The sequence below is a fragment of the Protopterus annectens genome, chromosome 2.part2 (assembly GCF_019279795.1).
Source record: "Protopterus annectens isolate FY-2018-M chromosome 2.part2, PAN1.0, whole genome shotgun sequence".
NCBI classification, from domain to species: domain Eukaryota; kingdom Metazoa; phylum Chordata; order Ceratodontiformes; family Protopteridae; genus Protopterus; species Protopterus annectens.
The window spans coordinates 570,491,550-570,518,104 of record NC_056730.1 but is presented as its reverse complement, the minus strand read 5'-3'; positions in this window follow the sequence as shown (position 1 = coordinate 570,518,104).

Here is a 26,555-nt window from a genome sequence, read left to right as displayed (position 1 = left end):
CATCTCACTATCCACTTAAGTTCACATTCCTCTATAAAATTATTAAAATCTCCCCCCCTTCATACTGGCATTAAGTACCTGCAAAACTGAGAATTTAAAGGTGTGCTGAGGACCTGCAGTCATATTGTGTTTAGCCAAGGCATTGACTTCATGACCAATACGAATATGATATACGTGCTCACAAATTCTCTTACGCAGTCTCCTAGTAGTCTTGCCTATATAAAATGCCTGGCATAGTACACACCTGGCAAGATCAATAACAGAGTCCGTTTGACAATTGGCAGCTGCTTTAAGTAAAAAATCCCGATGTAAAGAAGTGTGCAAAAAACTGTTCCTTTCATCTATGAACACACACTGTTTACATCTCCTACAAGGGGTCGTACCTATTACTGGACTTACATTCTCTCCATTGGCTTCATTCAAATCAAAAGACCTATGGCATAACAACTGTTTTATATTTTTTCTGTTCTTAAAAAAGAACCTTGGGTTCTCTCCAACTATACCTTTAATATCATCATCCAGGAGCAGTGTACCCCAGTGTCGTTGTATCAACTTTTTAATAGATGGTGTATCTAATGTAAAGAACATGGGTACTTTAAGAGAACGTACGTGCTCATCTAATGTAGAGGTAGTTGAATTATTGGGAACAGTCGAATTAATAGGGTCAGAGAAGTAAGGAGAACCCCTGGTAGCCCTAAGAGGTCTAGTCCCAGTGAGTGCTCTATCAACTTCATGGCAGCTATATCTCCTCTCTATTAACCTATCCCTAAGATTACCAAGATCCCTCTCATAACCCTCATCCCGGGGGTTAAGTCTCAATGCCCTAATTGCTTCACCTTTCATCACATTGTTAAACACATAGTAAGGGTGCATACTGGTCCTATGTAATAAGGTGTTCCTATAACAAGCCTTTCTATGGACACCAGTATTCAAAAGGCCATTACTTAATCTTTCAATACGGACATCCAAGAACTATATACTCTCGCTTGAAGAGGATGAAGTAAACTGCAGGTAGTCAGTCAAAGTGTAGATAGAATCAACAAACTCTGTTAAACTCAAATCATCTCCACCCCAAATGAAAAACAAATCGTCTACAAAGCGTTTGTAGAACCTCACATTCACCTTAAAACTATCCAGGGGGAACAAAAACTCCTCTTCCCAACTTGCCATGAAAATATTTGCATAACTGTTCGCACATGCTGTACCCATGGCGACACCATCATTTTGAATAAATACACTGTGATCAAACATAAAAACATTGTTAGCCAAAACAGTTTCCAAAAATAATGCTAGTAAATAAATCACTTTAGTCTGTAAAGAGGTATAGTTGGATAAATAAACTTGTATTTTCTCAACCCCTAAAACATTTGGTATCATCGTGAAAAGGTTCCTAACATCAAGTGTAACCATAATATATTGTTCTTCAATGCCCACATTTCTCATAAAGCTATATAGGTCTATCAGAAACTGTTTACTATCCTTCAAAATAAACGAGTTTGACTCTACCACTGGTCTCAGAAAATGTTCAAGATATAAGGAAAAGGGTTCAGTCACCCACCCTCTTCCAGCCACAGTGGGATGTAACGGGGGTGCATTCATAGATTTATGGACCTTGGGCAACCCTTGAATGGTAGGTATTAGGGGATAAGTAACTTTCAAAAACTTAAATAGACTGTCACAAATATCATTACTTTTCCGTAGGTCATCCAACATATCATAAATCTTAAATACCTTAATGGTCACCTCTTCCATACTAATTTCTGTATAGTAATGATCTTCCCGTAGCATATTCAACATGTTATCTCTATAGTCGTTACTATCCATAACGACTATGGGACCACCTTTATCCGCTGGTCGAATCACGATCGAGTGATTGTTAAATCATGAAGTGCTCTCCTCTGCAAATAAGTTAAATTACTTCTCTTATTATTCTTCTTATTCAAGCAATCCATATTATATAAATCATGTTCAACCAGCCTCATGAATGTATCTATATATGGATGCAAAACAGGTACATAAGTGCTGGGGGGTTTAAAAATCCCTGTGGTTTCAATATTATTGTTACTACCAAATTGTAACTTCAACTGTACATTACGTGCAAAAAGTTTAATATCTACTATAGTGTCAACGATATTACTTCTCAAAGTGGGGATAAAGGTTAAACCTTTATCAAGGACTTTCAACTCATATTTACTTAACTGCCTATTTGAGAGATTGAATACTAAGGATTGCTTACCCGTTCTTACATCTTCTTGAGGGTAGGCCCTACATGCTCCCCCCCTGAGTTCTTTCTCTTCTGCCTCCCTCTGCTGTAGGAACGTTGTCTCCTCACCTGTGGGAATGGCTCTATAGGGAAAGGGGTACAATTATGTGCTTGTTGAAACCCAGGAGGGCCACTATTAGTGGTTTTCCTCCTAACAACTTGTTCATTGTTGTTGTTCACATTATTGGCATTCATCACACTTCTAACATTCGGTAAAACCGATGGCATAACTAAATTTGATCTATCTAAACCATCATCAGGGGCAGATGTAGAAGTATTAGAGCATCCCTGGGTACTATGTGTAACAGACTTCTGTGATTCAAGTTTATTAGTATCCATTACAGGATTACTATCAGTACTATACAAATTATCATTCCTTTCCACAACATCACTTATACCCCTAGCAGTGGGTATAGGGACAGATGATATTCCAGATGTCAACGTACTAGTATTAAAATCATTATTACCCTTAGGCCAAGTGAACACCTGGCCTAACTTAAAGTCCTTAGTGTCTCTATTAATCTTATTCTTCTTTTGCTCCAATATCTTCTTTTCATACAAGAGAATGCTGTCCAAAAGTCTTTCCACTGCCACCTCAGCCTTTGGCCCTGTATACCTTCGTGCCAATAACTGTTGATGTTCTATCACACGTTTCCTTACAAGGTCCTCCTCTGGACTAAAAAAGTCATTCAGTAAATGCATGTAATTAAAACTCAACTCCAAATTCAGTTGCTGCCATTTATATAAAAGTTCAGGGTGGAGATTACCTGCTGTGGGCATCTTCTTAATGCGCAGCCTCCTAGGTACAATCCTTTTCTGTAAGCACACTTCAAAGTGCTGGCGCTGCAATTGCATTCTCTTTAATTTCAGTAGATCAAACTCCAGTCTACTCAGTTCCTCTGTAAACCCCTCCAGGTTCTCCATCTCCACACCTTCTGTAGTATCACTATCCAAGACATCATATAACATAAGCAGATTCTCGTCAAAAGAAATACAGTCCTGGAATCTAATAGTGTTCCGACTGAAACAGTTCTGTTCAGGTGGAACATACCATAGCTTCACATTATCACTAACTGTATCAGCCATGACTCCTGGTATGTGCGTAATGAAATAGAAGGTAAAATACGTAAAAACAAAAAGGCACAACCAGATAGTAAATGCCCCTGTGAACGGTAGAATAAATAAAACAAAAAATACGCTAAACGTATAAAACATTCACAGGGCAATCCACGACTGATTCAAACTTCGTCAAAGGCAGTACACAGAAATATTAAATAATCGTAGTGCACAAACGTAATAAATGAATGAGTTTATTCGACAGCGAGCGCTTTCACCAAACTGGCTTCTTCAAGCTTTACATAGCCCAAAAAACATTAACATTTAAATACTGCTAAAAGTCAAGCGATTGGTTTGCATCAATAATGACATCATCACATGTCAAATTCAAAATATAAATAGAAAATATATAAAATATATACATTGAGCTGTATAATATACAATTCAAATCAATAAATATTCAACATATATAAAATATATAAAAAAACTTTAACATACAAAAACATGTGAACTTAAGTGGATAGTGAGATGTAGGGCTGACAAGCCCCCGGGCTTGAATAATAAGGTACATCTGAAGCTGGTTCTCAGGAACAGAAGGCTTAAAGTCCCGAAACACTGATGTTTTATGGTTCTATGTATTTATATTTTTGTTTTGTGTGGTTTCATATTCCATGCATTTAATATTATACACGATGGCATGATTTGTAATTGTTTTTTGTTTCTGGGAGGTTGTGATTATAGCGATCGCCTCTAGAAGGTATACGCAATGTATTTAGTTAAGGCTTCTGTGGCTATTTTAGAGTTTTTATGTTAAATTTTTTTATATATTTTATATATGTTGAATATTTATTGATTTGAATTGTATATTATACAGTTCAGTGTATATCTTTTATATATTTTCTATTTATATTTTGAATTTGACATGTGATGATGTCATTATTGATGCAAACCAATCGCTTGACTTTTAGCAGTATTTAATTGTTAGTGTTTTTTGGGCTATGTAAAGCTTGAAGAAGCCAGTTTGGTGAAAGCGCTCGCCGTCGAATAAACTCATTCATTTATTACATTCGTGCACTACGATTATTTAATATTTCTGTGTACTGCCTTTGACGAAGTTTGAATCAGTCGTGGATTGCCCTGTGAATGTTTTATATGTTTAGCGTATTTTTTGTTTTATTTATTCTACCATTCACAGGGGCATTTACTATCTGGTTCTGCCTTTTTGTTTTTACGTATTATTTAGCATAGTGACTCATTGGTGAAGATAACTGCAAGGGTCTGGAGGTCACTCCTATTCAATTCTTTGTGAAGACATCACATTGTCCCTTTCTATACAGGTTTATTTCTTCAGTACTATAGTTTCTTCCCACATCCAAAGCACATACTGGTTGACTGGCTACTGACCCAGGCAATGGGTGTAAAAGGTCTGAGGGCCAATCCACTTATCCAGCTAACAAACATCTAAATTAAAACATTTACACTTTGCAACTCCATGAGCTACAATGAGCAATGTATAAACATAGCAAAAATATGTTCTTAAAACTAAAGTAATATTCTGATTGCATATTCTTGCTGACCGTTTGCTTTAAGAAAATCAATTAATCAGATATCACTCTGAAAGAGAGATCTGCCTGGGGAATATACCAGTTTAGCAATGTGCTACATTTACTGTATATCCATATCTAATATCTGTCTATCTATCTATATATGATATTTTATATATCTGTGTGTGTGTGTGTGTGTGTGTGTGTGTGTGTGTGTGTGTGTGTGTGTGTGTGTGTGTATATATATATATATATATATATATATATATATATATATATATATATACACACACACACACACACACACACACACACACACACACACTCACACACAAACACACATACACATACATATACACACACAAACAGATGCACATATATAGATAGATATGTGTGTGTGTGGGTCCACTTCTAAATCTTGAAATACTGAGTCCAAAATCTTGAAAGTTCAAAATACTGAATTTCATAATATCGAAAAAACAGACTACACCAACACTTACAATATTCCAGCAGAACTACATAACAAAACATATTATTCTTCTCCCACTATAAGCAGGTTTCAGGCCCCCCCTGCGCCCCCCACCCCCACATGCACACACCCTACTACTTAAATATATAAACTCCAAGATCGCACTCCACAGAAGAAAATGGCAAACATACCATACGTGCTTCATGACTGCCTGTTGTAACCTTAGTAATGTTCCCTTTTAATTTGCTGTAAAACAACATAACTCATCTTGGTGTAGTAAAGTGCAATTCTGGAGTTGATATATTTAAGTAGCAGAGGCTGTGGGGGGTACAGCCCCCACATGGAGCCCCCTGCTAATAGTTGGAGTAAACTAATATGGTTTGTCTTTTATTTGTTTCGCTATGTACTTCTGGTGGTGTATAGTAAATGATATTATCCTGTAGTTTTTTTCAATATTATGAAATTCAGTATTTTGAGTTTTCAGGATTTTGAACTTTCAAGATTTTGGACTGAGTATTTTGAATTTCAAGATTATGAGCTTTCAAGATTTAGAAGTGGTCCCTCCTTGGAAAGGAAATGGGTGCGGGTGGGAGACTGTATACAAGAAACTGATTGCTGAGGTGGATCTACGAATGATAATTTCAAACGTTATGCTTCAGCAGTCTGCATGGCAGGTAGTACGGATAGAGGTGTCACAAACCCTATCATATTCATGGCTGCTTTTACATTTCTTAGCATTATATCACCAAAATGAAAACTACAGATCCACACAGAAGAGGCATATTAACTATAACAGCCTTCATGATACAAAAAAAAAATCATCAATGGTACTGGTGTGGCTGGTAGAAAACCATCTATGCAAATCTCAGTTTGTTGTGGCTCTGTCTGAGAAAACACTCCAGAATCTCTTTTCCTGAAATGCAGTAAAATTGAACTTAATTATGATTAAGTAGGGTCATCACCATTTCAAATACCCAAAGTGAGAATTATTTTTATGAAAAAGTGTAATTTTCAGGGCAAACCAAGCCTGCACCCAATGCAAAGACTGGATTTCATGTTTTTGCCAAATTAACAGCTAAATTTTATAGACTTTGGGCAGGATTCACGAAGCCTCCGTGTAAGAGTTACAAGGCTTACACGGAGGCTGCAGTTAAACGGTGTGACGTCAGCATGCCATGCATATGCATGAGGGCATGCTGAATCACACCTAAGGCTAACACGGTCTGTGTAAGACAGTAGGGGGCGTGTCCGTAGGGCGAGCCTTGCAAACGGACACTCCCCCAGAAGAGTAAAAGTCCCGAAAGTAAACCCCCATGACAGAGTCCGTGTAAATGTGAATAAACAGAACACAACACATGCCCCCACAGACTATGAACATAAAATGTATAAATGAACATCTTATATTTTTTTTATAAGTTGTAAAGATGTTTGCCCGTGAGTGCGCTCGTTTGCGCAGGCGTGCTCAGCGCTTAGCCACAGTTAGCAGTCAGTGGAAAAGCATATAAGAACTAAATATGCAAAGTAAGCCAAAAAGCAATAGCGTAGCAGTAGAGACGTTGGCTGAAGAGGAGGCAGTCATGGTTCGAGCCCCCACAACATCAATTTTTATTTTTAGTGAAATAAGCATGAAACAATACCCTGACATATATGTACATATATAAAATTATATTTTATGTAAAATGTAATGAAATGGGCCATGTATTTTGAAGAAATGTGAGATAATAAAAAAAAAATGTCAGATGTGCCTATAGCTGAGCTACAGTCTAACAAGTTGAGGATATCTGCCTGTAGGTCAGCAGTGTTTTAACAGGTTTAAAATGAGTGCCCGTAGGTGAGCAGTGTTTTAACAGGATTAAAATGAGTGCTCGTAGGTGAGCAGTGTTTTAACAGGATTAAAATGAGTGCCCGAAGGTGAGCAGTGTTTTAACAGGATTAAAATGAGTGCCCATAGGTGAGCAGTGGTTTAACAGGTGTAAAATGAGTGCCCGGGGTTGAGCAGCATTTTAACACACTGAAACTGTGTGCCCGTAGCTGAGCTGAGCGTAATATGCGTGCTGACAGCCAAACAGCGCGTAAGCCAGCGTGATCCGTTTGTGCGGAGCTGCGCACCGCGCCAACAAGCTAACCAACGGGCAACGTTGAGCAAGCTGTATCAAAACTGCCTTTACATAGGCACACCTCCTAGCCTGTGTAGACAGTCATAAAATATAAAAAGCAATGGCCAGGCTCGAACCCAGGATACCATGCACCATAGTCAAAGTACTGGACCACTAAGCCATGACAGTTGCACTTAGAAATGCAGTAATAGCATATATATAGGAATGAATAGAAAGAGGAGCATGACAAAGCAGGTTTTGTGAAGCTGATACAATTCCAAAATGGCCAATCACAGATAAGTGCGGGAAAAACGGCATACATAAGCCCCATAGGTGGGAATACACAGCATAACCGATTGTGGAACCGACTTGCAGCCAGGATGGCAGGTGTAGGTGAGGGTAGTTGCTTCCGAGCACAGAGGTGGGGCGATGAGGAGTCCAAATATATGGTTTGGCTCCTCATCCATGATCATGAGGCCCAACTCATGCAGGGCCAGGTCCTGTGGGGAGCATATAGGGCTGAGGCGTGGGACCGGTTGGCACATGATCTCACCAGTGCCACAGGAATACCAAGGACTAGTGAACAGGTCTGTCACCACCATGAGGACCTGAAGAGACAGAAGCAGGACCAACTGAACCGTTGGATCCAGGAGGCCCGGCAAATGCCCAACACCCCACTACTGAGTAAGTTACATGTAATTATTTATGTAAGAAATTAACCTAGCTGATATTATGGAGATGTGTATTCCAATATTACTTCATTTATATTACAGCTGCAGCTGTCCGTTCCATGAACCGTTGAGCCTATGCCGATAGGCTGATGCAGTTGCGCCACCAGGCAGGTCAGTAATTCTCTCCCTGTAACTGTAAAAAAATATATAAGTATGACAGTTTGCAAAAGAGTGCAGTGTAGTCACTTATTAATAAAATGTGCAAGTAACAGTGTAAGAGAGTGTGCAAGTATTGCTTGATTACAAAAGTGTGATGCAGCCTGTAATCCAAAAATAAAAATGAAACAAGTCTGAAATAAAGATGTTCCACCTGTAATATAATAGTGCATAACCTGCAGCAGGCTGAAAAGTACAGCTGCAGAAGCTGAGTAAAACACATGTGTGAAATACATCCCTGTTTAAATTCTGAAACATGACACAAGTGAGACTGTTGGAAAGGATTGTTATAACTAAAAGTAAAACATGTCAATAAAGCCTAGAATTAAGTACCATCCTGAATTGTAAAAATAAAATAAGTGAGAGAGTGTGAGAAAGAGGTATGAATCCACCAATAAAGTAGTAATAACTCCTGAATAAAATATACTGCAGTCAGTACAGAATGAAATTAATGTGACAGGCAGAACCAAACAGCAACATGTGTTGAAAAAAGTACTGAAGCTGGAATTTGTGTCCCAAAATCTGGATATGTTGCTCTCAGTTTGCAATATGCAGATAGTATGGTTGTATGAAATACCAAACATCCACAGGTGTCTATAGCCATATAAAGCAAATGTAGCAGGTTGATGTAGCTGAACAGAGCCAGATATGAATGTGTATGAATAAATATGAAATGTATATTGATGTAGCAGTAACATTCCTATCACCAACCAGAATTAGTTATCATATAGGAAACTGTAGTCAGACCTGTAGTGTGTATTTATCTACAGCTAGTAGAAATGTACAGCATATGTATAGGTATTTGAAGTTGTTAATGAAATATTTCTTCACCCTACCCTATAACCACAAATAATCCATTGCACGTGAATTGGGTATGTGCATTCACAATTAACACCCCTGGACATTTGTCCTGTTGGTTCATACATATTTGCATGTACGTTGATGCATGTGCCCTGTTCATATATCCAAACCTGATGGCTGTTGCCATCAATCAACCCTGCATGCTGTTGGATTGTGTATTGCTGTTCAAATTATGCATGTGTTATGCTTGCTGTTCAATGGCTTGAATTGATGGGTGTTCGGTTAATGGGAATACTAATGCATGCTGTTACAACTAATTGTGAATGGTATTGTACGTTACTAACCCAAACTGTCATAACATAATGCAAAACATAGGACGACAGGGAAGGCGGGTTCCAGCAGACCCACCTCTCCCACCTCAGCTGGCGAGTGCACCTGGTAGTAGTGCCCAGGCCGGACCCTCCTCCGGTGGCCCTGTGACACCTGCGGGTGGAAGCGTTGCAGAGGATGGGGCTCATCCCCCCTCTGCAAGTGTGGCTGGAGGAGAACATCCACTCACCCTCCGTAGTGTCCGTACTGTGGTGCGTAGGGAGATCCGGCACGCTGTGCTTGGGCCCCTATGCCAGCTTGAGGCATGGGTGGCACAACTCACGGGCATGCCGGCTGCCCGGCCTACACAGCCCCCAGCACAGCCCCGTCCTGGGCAGTGAAGGCACAGTGGCAACTGCCCATGGGTGGGGTTCTCAGTTCCACTGTTGCCATCTGTCGGCTCATGGGCTCGAGATATCCAAACATCCATCCCCGTCAAATGTGTAACCCCCCCACATGTGTCATACACCACCCCTGTATGCGTCTTGTTTGTCTTGTCTGTTAACCTCCCCTACCTACCTCCCCAGCTATACCGACTTCCCGTACCTGACATACCACTCTCACTTGAAAAAAAAAAAAAAAAGGGCACTCTGTACCCACAAAAAAATTACGCCCCATACATAGCTGCCCATTTTGCACACATGTCTGCTGGACATGTAAACTGGCAATTACAACTGGCTGTACAACAAATATTATTGTTGTCCTCACACCTCTCTCAGGGGTGGAAGGTTTCAAATTTCACACCAAATTACAAACATATGCACAGCTGTTGCTGACGAAGAAATGGGCAGCTCTGGGCCTTTCCTACATCCCTCCTGCAAAACCCGAGCTTGTTTTCCAACTGTCCGACCTTCTCTGTGCCCCCTTTTTCACCACTTTCCTATCTCCCCATTTTCTTTTCCTTAAAAGGAAATAGCGCGGGTGTGCACAAGAGTAAGCACTTTTAAGCAGTAGTAAGCGGGTGTGCGCGAAATTAAGTGGCAGTGCGCATGCGTGACCTCTGCGCAAACCAGCACTGACCCGCTTACAACTGCTTAAAAGTGCCTTGGTCACTCTGAATGACAAGGCCTGTAGTTTTCTCAGCAGCAAAATAAAATACCTCCCTCAGTTTCAAACCCAGGACCTTGGAAACTCTAGTCTGCATGACTTACCACTAAGCCATGACTGCTATACAAGAACATTGTGCTGAAAGAAATATATCATAAAATAGTAGGAATTAATGTAAAGGGAATATAGCAAGTCTAGTACACAAAGCATGTCATGTATATTTACTGTCAAATCTAGTGGATTTGTAAAATAGTACTGTGTGCTGAGAAACAGTCATGCTAGTTGGCAGCTACTACGTAATAATGTCACAGTAGCATTTGGCAAGCCACACACATACTCAGAGCAGGATAAACACTGTCATAGTTGAATAGTTAAGAGATCAGACATAGCAACTGTGACTGAGTTACAGGGATGTCCCCGATGTGAAAACAAATGTCAACTGTGCCCCACTGACACCCTGTCAAATGTACTAACAGTAGGCAGAAAGGTGTAACTACACATGCAATGGTAACTATGACTGACTGAAGGTATGCACCACCTGCACGTCACAAATGGTGTACTAATATATATGCTTGAAATAACCCACAGTCACAACTGCAGAATATCAGAATATGTCATTGGAGTAACCCACTGCTATGTACCATTCCATGAGGCTGATAAAAGATGCACGAGAGTATCTGAGGCCTGCTCAGCAGCATGATCAAATACCCTGTAAGTGTCAAGGCCCACACCATGGCCAGACCACACTGCATGCAGTAACACCCTACCACAACAAACACATAGGGAATTGCTGCCCAAACAGATTTAGCAAGCATTACAAGCTGTGAATGTAAATGGAAAATAGGAAAGCCATAGCAACACATTACAGGAAAGACACCTAGCAGGCATACAAGGAGTGAATGTAAAGGCCAAATATTGAAGCCATAGCAACAGATTGCAAGAGCCACTGCTATATACCAGTTACACCACAATCTCCACAGGAAGGCACACACACCCATATACACAGTATTACTAGTCGTAGGTGTCAGTTTACATACACACGGAGAAAAGGACACTGGAGGAAGGAATACTCAGCTTACAGAACAACATGCATTGCAGTGTCTACAACACAGCCTGAAATATGAGAGACATACCAACCCTTACACTCACAGAACAGTGTCCACAGCAAACCAGCATGGTCCCCACCCTGATAATCTGAAAGGGCTACACCTACCTAACAGACCTTTTTATAGCACAGTCCTGTAATCACAGTGAGAACTGCAATCACTACACAACAGGCTGCATGCAATTAGTAAATCCTGGCTAACAATTGTTGCAGAGGCCATCACATGGACATGTGCAGATACCTACAAAAGCATCCTGTACTCCCAGTCCACACATACAATACTTTCATTGCACCCACTGGAGGTAGAGAGAGACAGAGAGAAAGAGAAAAAAAAGAAAGAAAGAAAGAAAGAAAGAAAGAAAGAAAGAAAGAAAGAAAGAAAGAAAGAAAAAGAAAAAAAACTAGGCCAAGTAATTGCAAGCCTACACAAACAGCTGCAACAAACACAGGTAATGTAAAGTACTACTATAATACTCTACATACTGTGAACCCTCCAGATGGGTTATTGGTCTGTATCTATGTATATGAAGATGTGCATAGGGCTGGGGACATACTGAAACTGTCACTGAAGGCTCCACATACATATGTATGTGACGGTAGCTATGTGCACATAGCAATGTAGGTTGTAGTGCAATGTACAAGTAGGTTGTACAGTAATGGATGTTCAGCAGTATGTTACTGTGTGTATACATATGTGGAACTAAAAAGGAGTATATATATATATATATATATATATATATATATATATATATATATATATATATATATGTGTGTATGTATATTGAGATATGTATGTATATATATATATATATATATATATATATATATATATATATATATATATAATATGCATATGTATAGATAGAGAGGGATGTAGAAATACATAGACATATATAGTTTCACAGTGTCATAGTTTAGTACTAGGCTATCTGCAGACAGTGTATAGAATAGATGTAGAAACTTGCCTCTGTATAGTAGTGACACAGTGAAGACCCCCCTACATAATAGCATTAGTTTACTGTGCCTCTGTCTAGTAGTGACACAGAGATGACCCCTGCTGTAAACCTATGATCTCCCATCCACTTGTCAAGAATGCACATGAAGAGTGTCAGTGAGGGTCACTGCCTAACATGAACTGGGATCCTGTTCCACAGTATGGGAAGCCTCTTAGTGATGGATCTGTCCCTACAGTATGTCCTATTCATATGTGTGCTGAGGTTTAAATCCGTAGCTGTTGTGGTTCTGATGGATTTGGATTGTATGAGGTGGAACATGTCCATCAATACCTGATTGGACATGGCCTACTACATCAGGCACAGATCACCCCTACGTAGGCAGTATGCTATGGAATAGAGCATGAGTTACGTTAGTCTGGCAGCATATGACAGTTGTTGCAGACCCTTGATCCTCTTGGTGATGTACTTATGGGGTCCCCAGAGCTGTTGCAAGTGCCAGGTGAGGTACATACCAAATGGGGCATAGTACACAGTCATGGGCCTGATAAGGGAGGAGTATATGGGTACAACAACCCCTTTTGATCTGGATGTGAATCCCTTCATGATAAGGTGGGCAAGGTAGGAAGTCTATCCAACCACTTTGGCAACGTGGGTGTCAAATGAGAGGTCAGCATTGATCAGTGTCACCAGGTCTCCGATTACTTTGTCTGTACTCAGTGGGATACAGTCTATGTGATAATATGTGGGTACCTTGTCCATCCAAAAGGGTATGAGTATACATTACGTGGCATGCAGTGTAAGGCCATGACTCCGGCACCAGTTGTTGGTGTCCATGAGGCCTGTCAGTAGGATGTATGTGTCAGCTGGTGTATCGCCTATGGCGCCTAGTATGCAGTCATCTTTGAACATTGTCAGCCACTACCCTCCCATGTCTGCTTCCACATATGAGAATTATATGCTGAACATGAGCGGTCCCAGGACAGAGCCCTGTGGAACACCACATGTGACTGGCTCTGAGTCTGACATGGCACCAGTGAGTTTGACTGTAGGGTTTCTATCCGTTAGTCGGTTTGCAACCCATCATGTGACACATGGATTTACATTTCAGCTGTTGATCATGTCTATGATGCCAGAGTGCGGTAATGTGTCGAAAGCCATAGGCAAGCCCATGTAGGCTGTATGGACCGCTGTGCCCTCGTCAATGGCTCTAGTGACTGATTTGAAAAGGTCAACCAGGTTCATAAGGCAGAATCTGCCCTCTACAAAGCCAAACTGGGTGGGATCAGTTGTCTAAGTCCCCAATGACTCTGTGTATGGGTACCATAATGATCCTTTCCATAGTGTTGCAGACCAGGCTGGTTAAGCTTATGGGGCAGTAGTTACCAGGGTATGAAGAGGTGCCTCCTTTGTGGAGTGGGACTACTGTTGCTGTATGCCAGTGTCCAGGTACATATGCTGTAGTAAGGCTATGGCTGAATAGCAATTAATGTGCATGTGTAGCTCCTCTTGCAGTTCACGTAGCATGCAACCTGCAATACCGTTGGGTCCCATTGATGCTGTGTTTACAGCTCTGCTGAGGGTGGTTCCCAGCTGGACATCTGAGATGACAGGGAGGTTACAGTCAGCTGGGATAAGCAATTCCACATGTGTGGGTGAGGGAGGGGAGAAACCTGCACTGAACCTGTCTGCCAGAATGTTGGCATTATCTGTGTGTTCAGTGTAGCGTTTGTCACTGTGAACTAACTGTGAATACAACTGAGGGTTCCCACCCAGGTGTGTAACATAGCAGAAGAAGGCCTTGTGGTTATCTGTAGTGACCATAGCGATGTCCCTCTCATTGTTGGCCTTGCATGTTTGTATGACAAAACATATCTTTCTACTACATCAGAGATACCGTAGCTCTCTGGAAGTATGCTCTGCCATGCAGTAGCTACCTTCTGTTGTTATACAATTTGTTCAATGCTGGGGTCCACCAAACAGGACGCCTGCCCTTGGTGGAGAGGGTCATGGTTTCATTTGTGATTGCATGATCCATGCATTCTTGAAGATGTCCGTAGAAAGCATATGTAAAGGTGTCTGCATTGTGGGAAGTGGTTTACACTGGCCCAGTGGGCATTAAGGATATCAACTCAGTTATAAGAAGTGTAAAGTCGGCATGTGAGAAGTTTCCCACTGTAGTCTTTTGTGTTGTGGGGGAGGTGGGATATGTATATCCAGGGGGATTAGTCTGTGGTCAGATGTGACTAGTGAGGGGTATACTTCCGGTGTGTAGCACATTGTCCCCATGTTTGTGATGATCAGGTCTAGTATATTATCTCCTGTTGTGGGAGAGGTGACTAGCTGTTCCATTGCATTTGACTTAGTGAATTCCGGGAACATATGTCTAGGGTGTTTGGGGTAGAATAATGCACCCAGTGTATGTTAGGGTAGTTGCAGTATCCCAATATGATGGTGTGTGGTGGGACATTCATATCCTCCAATGTCTACAGGAAGGCTGACTGTGGTCGCTGAGATTGGGAGGGTGGTCTGTAACATGCTACCAGTTGTATAGCAGGTTTGCCTATGGTTATCTGCACCTGGATGGTCTGTGATGCTTCATGTGTTGCCACTAACCTGGAGGTGTGTGTGTGTCCTTCATGAATATGGACACACCCCCTCCCTTTTTGTTTTGTCCTGTGTCCTGGGGACAAAAAGCATGATACGGGGTATAGCCTGGTACCGTTGTTGTGCTCTCAGGAGCCTTGAACCAGGTTCTCACTTACTGCAGAGACATCGAGATTGGTAGAATGTGTACGTACAGATATATGTAATACACACATACATATATAGATATCTGTAGAGACATATACATATACAGATAGATCTGACTGACAACAGATATGTCTGTATATGACTATCTCTCTCTCTGTCTCACCCCCTCACACTCTCACTCTCCCTGTGTGTCTCTCTCTCACTCTCTCCCCCTCTCTCCCCACATCTATATGTATATATCTACATCTATATACACATATTTTATATACATATATACAAACAGATATATATCTATATACAGATATAAATATATCAATATATATATATATATATATATATATATATATATATATATATATATATATATATATATAGACTGTGTGAGGCACATGAGAGCAGATGTCTTGCAACAGGTGCCTGGTGTCAAAGGCATGGAGTGAACACCAGTGTGGATACTGGAGTACCATACCCCATTCAAAAACACTGACACCAGTAACCACCACATATGTACATGCCTGCCCACCACTGCATGTGTCATGGGGGAACAGGGGCAACAAGTGTACAATAGGCTCCACATTGATATACACAGTGGCACACAAGTCCTGTAATACCTGTACATGGAATGTGTCAGTCAGCTATGGACATGTAGGTCACTGTACCCCTCCACACCCCACAATGTCCTACACGGTATGTACCACCCATGACAGCTACAGATATGGAGAAGGACACAGACATATGCAAGTCATTGTGTCAATGCACTCAAACACCACAGAGCGCACACAGACAACCTACATAGAGGTTACCACTGCTGGATATACATAGTTCGGTCACACCCATGACAGTTGTCTAACAACCATGGTAACACCTCCAACATCCACAACACAAATTACCTATGTCTGTCGTCCTTGTCACTGCAGTATAGAGCACATGGTGGAGGTACAGGACCCTACCCACAGATATGACATACCCTGTAGTAGACCACACAGAATTAAGAAGCAAGGCTCCCCATGAGTAGATGTCAGACATGCCCCTGCTGAATGTTATGCAGATAGGTAATATGCCATATGAGTCACCCTGTGTAACTGTTTGTAAGGAGCAGGTACAATCATAACACATGTGTCACAAGGGGCAGGGTAGGATAACAGTATGCTGCTGTAGGCCCAGGGCCAAAAGCACACTACCTACCTAAGACAAAATGTACACCCATGAACACATTGCAAACGGAATATGTGAGGTGGGATGAGTGTGCTAGTGACTGGGTGCATGTTGTGTACTGGTGTGATTGCTCACCATGACTGTCTGTCTGTCATGGTAGTGTGTGTCCTTGGTGTGAGGCCAGAGACAGGTGTGTGAGGTATTGCAATCAACACATACTACATTGCCATATGTTGTGCTGTGTTACACTGTATGTCACTGTGGTGTAGGTAGGGTTATGGCAAGTAAAAGTAGTGTGCATTACCAGTGAAATATGTAACGTGCATTGTGTGCAGTGCATGGGCTGATAATGTTCCCCATACAGTACCTTGATACAAACCCCCAGTGTGAGGTTGTGTATTGTACCTGAAACAGTGTGTTGACTGCTGCAGTATACTAGTCTGTCGTATGGAATGTGCCAGGTACTGTTGCACAGTTGTCGGATGAGCACTGATATCTGGTCATTTACATGTGTATCCCCCAATAGACAGACAGATGCTGTATATGGTGTTTAAGTTATATCACTGCAGTCAAGTATTATGTGTATGATGTGTGCCATAGTTTGCTGACAGATATTGCTGACATATTTTCCTTCTCCTTTTCAGGGCCATGGTTCACCAGCAGAACCCTGTCTACTCCGCTACAGAGGAGGAGGAGATACACCAGAGCCTGGTGCGGGATTTCGCTGTACTCTTTTCCCACACCAGCCAGAACCAGCAGGAGAGGGCTGCACTGTGGCAAGACCTGGTCCATCGGGTAAATGACAAAGGCACACATAACCAGACATATGAGCAGGTACGCCATCACTGCAATGATTTAATTAGAAATGTCCATCAGCGTGCGTCAGATATCCACAGGCAGCAGCTTGCCACAGGTGGTGGGGTGGCTAGACATCCCCCCTCACCAGACTGGAGGGACTACTCCTAAGTGTTGTGGCTCCAGCACAGCAGCAACAGCAGCAGCATACATGTGTAATGATGGAGGCTGGAGCCACACAGCAGCAGGACACAGAGCATGCAGGTAACATGCCATGTGTATAGTTGACCATTCTGTACACTGTTAGGTTATGCATGTGTGAGGTGTGTCCTTGTTTTGTAGCTGTAATCTTGGTAATTACTGTGCATTAGTGATATCCTCAATATCTGCAGTACACCTGTGGAAGCTAACTGTTGCACTACTGAACTATATCATGCCCACAGTATCAATGGCACAGTTGTGCCCACTGACAATAAAGGTCTCTTTTCTGCAGGTCCCTCAGGTGTAACAGCAAGGCAGCCTATCCAAGCTGGTGAGTGTGTAATACCATTACCTTAAATACTCCGTATACTAATAGTAATAATAGGCTGAATCAGTAGTGCTATGTGTTTGATTGCAGGTGTGTTTGTGTCTATGGGTTGATATCTCATATACTGAGGTGTGTGCATGTGTGCATGTGTGCATGTGCCCATGTGTGCATGTGTGCATGTGCCCATGTGTGCATGTGTGCATGTGTGCATGTGTGCATGTGCGCATGTATGCATGTGCCCATGTGTGCATGTGTGCATCAGTGGTGACATTGTGTACACATTGTAAACTGTGTTTCCTGTCTTACTCCCACAGGTTCTGGTGCTGCTCTGGTGTCGTGCAGCAGGGAACCTGAATCAGCTGCTGTGGATAGTGATAATGATGATACCTGTGTAATGGCACAAGTAGGTGTGCCAGGGTCCGTCATTGGTCAGCCAATTGACACTACACAGCTGTTGACCCCATCAATGCGCACAGTCATCCTGCCAATACATCCTTTGTCACCAATGTCCCTAGGTGATGGACAGGATACAGTGGGCATTGACCAGGGTAATGTGGTATCGGTGGCACATGCATCCCCACACAGCAGCCATGGCCAGGGTCCTGACATGGTACCACACAGGCAGACGTCAATGGGTTCTCGTGGGAGCATCCGTGGGCGTACCACCCCTGTCAGACATGCCCACAGAGGTCTTTCAACCTCAGCTATGTTTCGAGCTGTAATGCAGGCACAGTCATGTATGGAACGGTACACCAGACAAGGTCTGAGGGAGCTGAGAGCATGTCGCACAGCCATGAGTGACAGTATGCGTGATGTTGCGGCTGCCATCCGCAACTTCACCGAGGTCATTGACAGACGTTGGGGGGACACATCTGTTCCACAACTACATGTCCATGAGCCAGGGCAATGGTGGACAGTTGAGGCGTCGATGTGGCCGTATGCCAGCAACAGCAGCAGCTGGCAGCCGTCGCGGACGACAACAGGCCCGCGGCCACTCACATAGTGCCAGCAGCAGCCCCAGCAATGCTGGGTCTGTGCTGTCATCAGACCACCCCAGGAGACCACGTGCACGTGGCGCTGGACAGTCCCAACAGGGACCTGTCTCCAGTCACCAACCACCTGCCTCTGATGACAGTACCCAGTCTGGCTTAGTACCTGATACGGTCCATAGCACCCCTGCCAGGCACAGGTACCGTGTCTGTGGCCACAGACAGTGATCTGTATGATCTGGCAGGCATAGTCTGTGGCTGTCCACAAACACCTGTATATGGCAGCCATGAGGTGGGACTGTGTGCATTCATACACACATGCAAAGTGATAACACCTAGGGCTACCGCATACACGCACACACTGCATCAGCATTGCCCCATCTTGTACTGCTGTCCCTCACCAGCACACACACACACAGACATGTCAGTTGGTTGTATCAGTGGCAGACTCAGGCATACCAGGCACACACCCTGTGCATATGATGAAACTGTGCCACCTCCTGCAATCTGTAAAATCAGTGCAGGAACAGGTTAACATGGTGCTGATGCAAAGGGTGAGTACATAGATGTATTGTAATAGTATGATGTTGACAACAGTACAGTGTAATGATAGCATTGTGGGTATATACCAGCATGCCTGATGCAGTTACAGTATGAATGTCAATGTATTGATTTGTACACCCATAGTAACTACCACAGTGTTCTGTCTGCACATCTTTGCATACTGGTGGTGAGGCTGTGAAGGGATGGCCACCTACATAGGTAGCACAGGGGATACAACAATGTACATATTGATACTTAATGATGGCCATGTCAACTGCGAGTTGCATGCTGTCCACACACGACTCTGCAATGCAGATGTTTCAGGATGTTGATATCTGTGCAGTACTACACAACAGGTTCAAGGCTCACAAGAGCACAGTAGCACTACAAGGTCACACCTCATACCATGCATGACAGCACCAAAACACAGAACTAACTATGACAGGAGGGAGAGTGTCCATACATGTCAAGGATACTGTGGTGCCAGGACAGGTAGCATACATCATACTAGGTCTGGAACTGCTGAGTGTGGGCTCAGTGTCTGTTATTTGACATGTGTATTATTACAGGTATGAGCACTTGGGTATCAGAACAGTTATTCAACATTACGAAGGTACGTGGTCCATACACTTGTGTGGGGTGCGGCTGGACCCAGCCCATCTGACCTGTGAATGTCTGGGTACTGGCTTATAGTGCCTGCATATATGCACTGTTACCTACTGGAAGTCGGACACCTTGTTTGTTGTAGCATAGTCTACATACAGGCCTGCTGACTGTAGCTTTGTTTGTATGCATGTTTGCCTGTTATTTTACTGAAACACTGATTCCACCTGCAGTGCAGATATACAGTGCCTCTGTGGATCCCTAGTGACATCTGTATTGCTTACTGTACTGATGTCCATGTGTCACTTGACAGAACGTCACTGTTTGTCCTGTTTGCATGTAGCTTGCCTGTAACACATTGCATATGACTTACCTCACATTTGCTCAAGACAGCATTCATATATGCCAGCACTAACAAATCAGGAGCACTACACCCTCACATAGTCACCTTGAGTACTTTGTTCCCCATTGGCCCTATGTGTCGTTACTTAGTATGGGAGTCACAATGCTATGGTAGCATGTGCAAAGGTCACCTGCCGATGTACTCTCAGGTCCAGTTGGTGAATCTGTGAGTCATGTGGCAATGTTACAGCGGCCTCATGTACACAGACAACCCTCTCCCCTTCCCATACACGTACAACACATGTGAGAGATGCAACCACATAGCCAAACTGGGGGCTAAGCTCTGTTAACACAGCACTGGCATTCCCTGTCAGGTGGAGTGGGATACTACAGTGAATACAGTACTAGTCTCCCATAGACCTGCCACGACCGCAATCCAAACACAGACACACACACAGGTACATTATTGGGCTCTCAGAATAGCATCCTGCCTGAGCAGCTGACACCTGCAAAGCAGACACACAAGCAAACATTAAGCCAGAGCGGAGCACATGCAACACATAGCTCACAAAGCCTGTGTGCCAAACAGTCACAGGCCATACGGCTTGACAACACACCTGCTACAGCTGTATGAGGTACCTCTATCATCACATACACTGAGGTCCTGCTCACAGGCTGAACAAGGTGACAGTCACGCTGAGCTGCCCGTCGGGCACTATGATCTACCACATAACACAAGCATACCAGTCACTCCAAAGCATGTAGAAGTATGACTCAGTCATTGTCTGTGCTAGTGTGTATGACCTCTGACGCACCTCCCTGGACTACATGTTAGGGGACATAGAGGGGCTCTCTGAGCTTGTGGCACAGGCTGGTATGACCCTGGCCTTGATTAGCATCTCACCCTCACCAAGAATGCTGCCACAATATGTAGACAGGATCATCCATTTCTGCAATTAACGTATCTTTCAGTGACATTCAAAGGGGATCCAATGCCTGTCAGTGTGGGATTACATGCTGGACAAGCCACATTGCTTTGCTTGGGACAGCTTGCACCCGTCAGCCATGGGACGTTGTATATTGGCAGAGGCTGTTGCTACACACATAGTGCCTTTGTATGCAAGGCTGACATTACATAGCTACCTACACAGGTATCACACAGGATAGGACACTAATAGCAATGCTACTCAACAGCAGCAGTGTAAACTTCAAGATGCATGCAGTAGAAACTGTCCTTAGCATGGGGTACAGCAATATCCATGCAGTAACAGACTCCTGGTACAAGGCTCCCAGGTGCACACCATCAGTGCCAGGTCATTCCTGATACCATGCTTGTCATCCCCTACACATTCACCAAACCAGAACAGGGGGGAAGTATCCAAAGGCACCTGAGATACACCCACCCCCAAGTTGGTGGCACTGCACAAAGCATCAGAGCCTCTCCATGTACAACACACAGTGGGTTAGACTGCCTTCAGGTTCATAGCCTGGCACACACCACACTCCCATACCCAGAAAACCCACTTGGCCTTCCTGACAACACTGGGAATATGACGGTCTCTACACACACCATTATATGGTTGTACTGCGACTACACAAACATACAGTGTGAGCATTATTCTAGCTGCAAGACCCTATCTGAAGGGTTCTTATCATTCATTCCCTGCATTGCTATGGAACAACTTGTTACCACTCTCACAAGTGGTGACAACATGCTGCACCTGTTCATCACCAACATGTGGACTATATGCTCCAGAACAATCATGTATCCCTCGCTGGTGGGATGACACCATCTACAACCCACACTGTATAGTCACATACCACGTGCAGCCCCTGCACAGAACACCACAGTCATACAGTTGTCTGATGCATATTCCATGTATTTACATGAGTCAGGCTTCGGACATGGAATCTCTTGCAGTTCACAGGTACATATGTGTAGGTGGCACACACATACATCTTGTGTGCATTGACATTACTGATATAATGTATGTCGTGCAATATTGGGAACAACACCCCACACACATGGACAATCTGTGTGACAAAAATACACATGGCATTTGTAGGATACAAACCCCTACCTAACTATGTTAGATCACTTGTGAGGGCTGCAGTAGCAGAGTGTACTATTTGCATTACTGGGAGGATTGCTTTCTCCTGCTGTACTTATAGGGTGCTGACATCATCAGTGTTTAGACAGTGGGATATGCAGCATGTGTTGTGCAGTAATAGTTGCCAAACGGGACATTTCTTATGCACATGGAATTGCACACACTACTCCCCCACACACATTCACACACACACTGGGCACTTACAGGATTCAAACCCCTACCTAATTATGTTATCACACTTGTGAGAGATGCAATAGCGGAGCATGTTATTTGCATTACTAGGGGGATTGTTTTCTCCTGCTGTACTTATAGGGTGCTGACATCATCAGTGTTTAGACAGTGGAATATGCAGCATGTGTTGTAGTAATAGTTGCCAAAAGGGACATTTCTCATATACATGGAATTGCACACACTACTCCTCCACACACATTCACACACACACTGGGCACTTGCAGGATTCAAACCCCTACCTAATTATGTTATGATACTTGTGAGCGACACATTAGCAGAGCGCGCTATTTGCATTACTAGGTGGCTTGTTTTCTCCTGCTGTACTTATAGGGTGCTGACATCTTCAGTGTTTAGACAGTGGAATATGCAGCATGTGCTGTGTAGTAATAGTTGCCAAAATGGACATTTTTCATACACATGGAATTGCACACACTACTCCCCCACACACATTCACACACACACTGGGCACTTGCAGGATTCAAACCCCTATTTAACTATGTTATGACACTTGTGAGAGACGCATTAGCAGAGCGCGCTATTTACATTACTGGGGGGGGGGGATTACTTTCTCCTGCTGTACTTATAGGGTGCTGACATCATCAGTGTTTAGACAGTGGAATATGCAGCATGTGCTGTGTAGTAATAGTTGCCAAAAGGGACATTTCTCATACACTTGGAATTGCACACACTACTCCCCTACACACATTCAGCACTTGCAGGATTCAAACCCCTCCCTAACTATGTTATGACACTTGTGAGAGATGCATTAGCAGAGCGCGCTATTTGCATTACTTTGGGGGGGGGGGTTGCTTTCTCCTGCTGTACTTATAGGGTGCTGACATCATCAGTGTTTAGACAGTGGAATATGCAGCATGTGTTGTGTAGTAATAGTTGCCAAAAGGGACATTTTTCATATACATGGAATTGCACACACTACTCCCCCACACACATACTGGGCACTTGCAGAATTCAAACCCCTACATAACTATGTTATGACACTTGTGAGAGACACATTAGCAGAGCACGCTATTTGCATTACTGGGAGGATTGTTTTCTCCTGCTGTACTTATAGGGTGCTGATATCATCAGTGTTTAGACAGTGGAATATGCAGCATGTGTTGTGTAGTAATAGTTGCCAAAAGGGACATTTCTCATACACATGGAATTTCACACACAGTAGGTACTCCCCCACACACAGAGCACTTGCAGGATTCAATCCCCTACCTAACTATGTTATGATACTTGTTAGAGACGCAGTAGCGGAGCATGCTATTCACATCACTGGGTATATTTGCTCCTGACATATGTATAGTTTGCTGACATCATTATGGCTGAAGAGGTATGTACATCTGTGACTATCCATCAGTACAGGAGAGAGCATATCTATGCATTAACTTTGCACAGGCACAGTGGCCTATTGTACAGTGGAGGCAGACGCCAAATACACCGTGGATAGCCTTCTGTATTCCCTAGGGACAACAGTCAAGTATTGCACTCTGCGGCCATATGTTTACCTGTCATATGCAAGTATCTTTTGCTCATATACTGTTTGTGGGTCTTTATTGCCATAGCCTTCCCTATCTCTATAAACAACGTGTGTACTGTGGGAGATGTTTGCATATGAGTGGGATCCAGTACTTTACTTATGTCTCTGTTGTAACTTCACTGTGTGCACTGGGCAGATGTCTGTATTGTGGGAGGTTCCTGTGTTAACACATAGACATGCCAGATATGTGTGTGCAACTGCTGAACTGTGACATGGCCTAAGTGTGTGAGCATGCCCAGTTTGCAGTTTGTATGGCTTCTTGACTGCCACGTCTCATTTATCTAAGTGTGCAAGCATGCCCAGCGTGACCTTCCCTTATGTTGGGATCTGTGGACCACCACATTTCTGTTTGTGTGTGGACGCCATCTATATATCACATGTACAGTTCAGTGTTGGACATCAGGTTGTGTTCTTACTGCCCAACTGCTTTGTGTCTGAACCTAACAGGCATTATGCTGTGCCTGCAGGGTCGCCATGGGACAGTTTGCATACAGTTGTCATCATCCTTTCCTGCTGACCAAACAGTTGTATTGTCGTATCGTGTACTGGTGCAGAACTTCCACTGTGGTGGACAGTATAATCGGTTTCAGTCCTATCACTGCTTGTAATATTTATAGTGAGCACACCAGACTGGTTGAGGGCCAGTTGTGCAGATATGACCATGTTGCATTTTGTTCAGATATGGACAGCATAGTACATGATTGTCCGACATTGTTAATGTATTCCACAACTTGTGTGGACAGTGACAAACAATGGCCATGTGCCCTAGTCCATTTGTAATGCTAGTCAGAGAGTGTTTGTCCTTCAACACACATTTACTGGTGTTTGCCATGACATATGTCATGGTTAGTGTGCTGTGCCTCTGTCTACCCGTGACATACAGGTGTTATCCAGGGTACACCTACCATCTCCCATCCAGTCATCATGATTCCTCTGGATGACAGTCACTGAGGGACTCCCTGGATATCCTGTAGTGGGAGTTTAGTCGTGGGTGGAGTGAGCTTCTGGGTCATGGACCAATCGGTACAGCATGTCCTGTTTATGTCTGTGCTGGGGTTCAGGCCTGTCAGCTGCATAGGTCACCAGCATTCAGTGTTTACATGGTGCCAAATGTCCATTGATACCAGGTTGGTCATGGCTCTATACATCAGGCACAGTTCACCTCCAGCCAGGCAGTATGGCACTGTGTGGAGCTGCAGTTTCTTTACTCAGGTGACACACGGCATCTGTTACAGCTCTGCAATCCTCCTGGTGGGGTATTTGTGTGGTCTTTCCAGTTGCTGCAGGTGTCTGCTATGGTACATCCCTGAAGGGCCATTGTACACAATTGTGAGGCTGCTGATGGATGACTGGAGAGGCACATTGACCTACCCTAACCAAGCTGTGCTTACCTTCATGATTAGGTGGGCATATGGTATGTTTCTGTAACCACTACAGACACATGGTTGTCACATGCAGGATATCTATCACCTTGTGTCCCCAGGTCTCTTATTGCTCCTGATGTACTTACTGGGTTAACACCTATGTGGTAATTTCTGGCCATGTACTGTGTTTCCACAGGGGTTGACTATACACTATTCTGCATTTAGCTTGTTGACATGGCTGTGGCACCACTTGTGTGTTTCTATGTGTGCCTTTTGTAGGTTGCTTGTGTTAGCTGGAGGGTCCGATATGGTGGCCAGTTTGTAGTCCTCTGCAAACCTGTTCAGACAGAGTCCGTCCATGTTGGCCTGTACCTATGTGACATATATAGCATACAAGAGAGGCCCCAGGACCATGCCTTGTGGGATGCCAGTTGTACCTGGTTTGTAGTCTGCCATGGCTACAGCATGTCTGCCAGGTCAGTTCTGTCCTTGAGCTGGTTTGCAACCCATCTACTTGCATAGGGGTTTATAGTTAGGCTGGTGAGCTTATCTGTACCACCAACTAGGGTATTGTATGGAAGGGTTTAGCAAGGTCCAGATAGGCTGTGTGATCAACATTCCCCACATTACTGGGCTTGGTGCATGTTTCACATGAGTCAGACATGTGTAAGGGGCAGGATTTGCCCTTTGACAGCCACACTGGGTAGGGTCCAATGTCTGTAGGTACCCAATCTTGTTATTCATGGGATCCATGATCATCCTCTCCATTACTTTGCCAACCTAGATAGTCAGGGTTGAGGGGTGATAGTTTGCAGTATCCATTCAGGCACCCCCTTTGTGGTGTGGGACCACTGTTGCTGTACACTGCTCTTTGGGTACATATCCTGTGGTATGGCTGATAGTGCGCAGTAATGCTATGTGCTGTACCATTCTTCTTACAGTACTTGTTGGACACAACCCGGGACACCATCTGGTACCATTGATGCTGTGTGCTGTGCTTTGA